Source organism: Crocuta crocuta, unplaced genomic scaffold (assembly GCF_008692635.1).
Source record: "Crocuta crocuta isolate KB4526 unplaced genomic scaffold, BGI_CrCroc_1.0 scaffold465, whole genome shotgun sequence".
NCBI classification, from domain to species: Eukaryota; Metazoa; Chordata; class Mammalia; order Carnivora; family Hyaenidae; genus Crocuta; species Crocuta crocuta.
In genome coordinates this window covers 1,505,873-1,510,501 of record NW_027528912.1, presented here as the reverse complement: position 1 = coordinate 1,510,501, position 4,629 = coordinate 1,505,873, and positions in this window count along the sequence as shown.

Genomic DNA, 4,629 nt, shown 5'->3' with positions numbered 1-4,629 from the left:
GATTTCTGTTCAGATTGTGATCTCACAGTTCATGAGTTCAAACCCCACACCAACAGTGCAGAGCCTGCTTGGGATTCTTTCTCCCTCTCTCTCCCTCTCCTTCTGTCCCTTCCCTGCTCATTCTCTCTCTCTCAAAATAAATAAATCAACATTTTTTCTCTAAAGGGGTGCCTATGTGTCTCACTTGGATGAGCATCCAACTTTGGCTCAGGTCATGATCTCGCAGTTCACAAGTTTGAGCCCTGTGTCAGGCTCTGTGATGAGAGCTCAGAAGCTCAGAGCCTGGAGCTTGCTTCAGATTCTGTGTCTCACTCTGTCTCTGCCCCTCCCCAGCTCATGCTCTGTCTCTCTATTTCTCAAAAATTAAAAAAAAAATATTTAAAAGATTTATTTAAATAAAATAAAATAAAAATGATTGACAGCCTGAATAGCCAAAGCACTCTTGAGAAAGAAGAACAAAGCTGGGGGCATCACACTCCCTGATTTCAAACTGTACTACAAAACCTATGGTAATTAACACAGTATGGTATTGGTACAAACACACACACATGGATCAGTGGAACAGAATAGAGAGACCAGAAATAATCATTAATAATATATGGTCAATTAATTTATGACAAAGGAGCCAAGAATCTACAGGAAGGAAGGGACAGTCTCCTCAAACAAATGGTGTTGGGAAAACTGGACAGCCACAGGCAAAAGAACGAAACTGGACCCCTACCTTCCACCACAAAATAGATTAAAGACTTGAACGTAAGACTTGAAACCATAAAACTCATAGAAGAACACATAGGAAAAAGCCTCCTTGACATCGGTCTTCGCAATGAGTTTTTAGATTTGACATCAAAGGAAAGGCAACAACAACAAAAATAAACAAGTAGAACTATATCAAACTAGAAAGCTTCTGCACTACCGAAGAAACTATTGACAGAATGAAAAGGCAATCTACTGAATGGGAGAAAATATTGGCAAATAATACATCTGATAGGGGTTAATATCCAAAATATATAAAGTATGTACACAATTCAGTAACAAAATAAAACACAACAAAACACGATTAAAAAGTGAGCAGAGAAACTGAAGAGATTATTTTTTCCCAAGAAGATATATACATGGCCAATTGAAAAGATGCTCAACATCACAGTTACCAATCTTCAGGCAAATGCAAATCAAAACCATAATGAGATGTCACTTCATACCTGCTAGTATGGCTCTGATCAAAAAGACAAGAGATAAGTGTTGATGAGGATGTGGAGAAAAGGGAGCCTTTGTGCCCTGTTGATGGGCATGTAAATTGTTGCAGCCACAGTGGAAAATAGAACTACCCCATGATCCGGCAATCTCACTTCTGGGTATGTTTCCAAAGGAAATGAAAACAGGATATTGAAGAGGTATCTGCATTCCCATATTCACTGTAGCATTATTCACAAAAGCCAACATATGGAAACGTCTTAAGTGTCCAGCAACAGGTGAATGGATAAAGAAGGCATACACAATGGACTTTATTCATCTTTGAGAAAGAGAGGAGTTCTGCTGTTAGTGATGACATGGATGGTCATTGACGGCATGATGCTAAATGAAATAGGCCAGGCAGAGAAAGACAAATACTGTAGAATATCATGTATGTGTGGATTAAAAAAAAAAAAAAAAAGAAAGAAAAGAAAGTCGTTCATAGAAACAGAGTAGAAAACTGGTTGCCAGGGACTGGGGGTGAGGGAAATAGGGAAAGGTTGGTAAAAAGGGCACAAACTTTCAGCTACAAGATGAAGTCTGAGGATTTAATGTATAACATAGTGAATATGGATCATACCACCGTATTCTATCACTGGAATTTGGAAAGAGTGGAACTGAAAATGCTGTATATTATATGATCCCAACTATATGATATTCTGGAAAAGGCAAAATGATGGAGACAGGATAAAGATGAGTGGTTGCAGGGTTGGTCGTGGGAGAGGGAGGGATGGATAGATAGACCAAGAGGATTTTTAGGGCAGTGAAACTACTCCATATAATACTAGAATGGTAGACACATGTCATAATACATTTGTCCCACCCACAGAACATATAGCACCAAAAGTGAACATTAATGTAAACCAAGCACTCTGGGTGATAATGATCTATCAGTGTAGGTTCATCAGTGATAAGCAATACCACTCCTGTAAGGGGCATTGATCATGGAGGAGGCTATGTGGGGGAGGGGGGAAGGCAGGGGACAAGAATTATCTGAAATGTGTGTGTGTATCTTCTCAATTTTGCTGTGAATCTGAAACTGCTCTTTAAAAAGTCTACTAAAAAATAATTTAGTGGGGTGCCTGCGTGGCTCAGTCAGTTAAGCATCCGGCTTTGGATCAGGGCATGATCTCAGTTCATGGGTTCAAGCTCCACATCGGAGCTCTTTGCTGGCAGCTTAGAGCCTAGAGTCTGCTTCAGATTCTGTGTCTCCCTCTCTCTTTGCCCCTCTCCCACTCACACGCACGTGCGCACACACACACACACACACTCTCTCTCTCTCAAAAATAAATAAAAACATGTAAAAAATAAAAAAATAAGTTAGCCTATGTTACTGAGATAGTACCTACACATAAAGCTGCTTCTGAACTAATTAGCAAGAGGTAGGTATTTTTATTTAAATAAAATAAAATAAAAATGATTGACAGCCTGAATAGCCAAAGCAATCTTGAGAAAGAAGAACAAAGCTGGGGGCATCACACTCCCCGATTTCAAACTGTACTACAAAACCTACAAAAATAGCATAAATTGGGACAATAACAAGAAATAACCAAGGGTAAACAATAAACGTAAAAAGAAAAAACAAATGATAATTTAGTTATACACAACCTGTTTATTTATAAAGATTTTTAAAAAAAGTAATCTGTCTACCTAATGTGGAGCTCAAACTCAGCCCTGAGATCAAAGTCCCATGCCCCACCCACTGAGCCTGCCAGGCGCTCCCAACCTGTTCATTGATGATAAAACCATTATGCTGGGGAATCAGAAACCTGAGGCTAGATATTTCACAAAGACGAAGATGTTGCGTATTTCGCCCACGCAGGTAGCTTCAGTGTTTGCACTGTGCCTGGCCTAGGGTTTGCATTCAGACAATTTTTATTGAACGAATAGAAGTGGGTTTCAAGGACCCAATTACTTGAAAACTACCCAGAGTCCTTTCAAAGGCAGATTCACTGGGCACCCCAAGGTGGAACTGTGACCCCCCCCCCCAACTCCCGGAGGGGTGGATCAGAACCTGCAGTCTTCACAGACACACAGCGAATCCTTGTTCCACATGCTACCTGCAGTCTGAGAACCACTGAAATTCAATCTTTCACTTTGTCAGACACAAAATGAAGGTGAAACAGTTTGCTCAAGGTCACAGGGCTAATGGCTGAACAAAAAGTAGAGCTCAAACTGTCAGGCTCTGGAAAGTTCATCAGATTGATTACTTCCTGTAGTTTCAGTATATGGAAAGTGAAATAATCTAGCTTCCAGGTTTGTTTGTTTTTTTCCTTCCCCCAATATTTGCTTTTGAGTTAATTTCTCACTGTTATTTCTATATCACGTCTACCAGCATTATTTCACTTTGTATCTTTCCTGTTGTTTTCCAAACTGGTGGCTAACTTACTATTATAATAAATTTTGAAATGCTTGTCAATGTCCCTGAGCTTCCAGTTTTCTCATTTCACCAGAGTAAAGCTGTAAGGAAGAACTTATTCTACCTAACTAGGGCCTTCTGAGACTCTTAATAATTTCCACCCCCAAGATTGCTTTTCTGTGTCTCCTATGGTGGAAGCCGTTCTCATATGCCATTTTGCTTCCTTCAGGAATACCAGATTCTTATGCTATTATTAACAGAAAAGAGAGTCCCCTGTATATCATCTTTCTCTATAACGTTCCATTGTAGGGGCCTTGAAAAGCTTGCTGTATGTTTCCCCACTTTCCGGGAGAGGCTGGAAATACCAAGTCTAGTTGGGATTATTTTTCAGGGTTTGTGACCAACATGGTAGGACAATTTAACGTTGGACGGTGCCTTCCTTCTCTCTTCACACTACCGACCACATTGCATCCGAGAAGAGAATTGGCAACCGACTATTTAGGGAGTAACTGAAACATTCCTCGATAGACTTAATATCAAGTAATAAATCGGGCTAAAAACCACAGTGATGCTTCACGGCACAATTTGATCAGAGATGCCCACCTGATTTTAATCAGAACAAGTGGACTTAATCTCATCTTTGTGTTGTTAGCATCGACAGAACATTTGGAGAGTTCTTGACCTTAAAAAGAAAATCTCGGCGTCTGCGGTCTTGGGCTCCCGGGTGGACCCCGGTGACTTCATCTGCGGGAGCACCCCGCCCGGGGAACCCCTNGCGCCCGCCTCCAGCAGGTCGGGCCTCCTGCACGGCTGGGTCGCGCCAGCCCGCGCGTCTGGGCACAGCCGGCCCCCGGCTGCACCGTGAGCCCCGCACCGTTCAGCCCCGGACACCCCGGCCCCGCTGCCTTCCGTCCCGACCTAGAAGTCGCGGCTCTGTTCGCCCTTCTCGGCGGAGCCGGGACCCGCAGCCCGAGGCTCGCGTTTGTCGCCGAGTCCCGTGCGCTGGGACTCGCCCTTGCTCCCCGCCCCGCCCGTCCTGC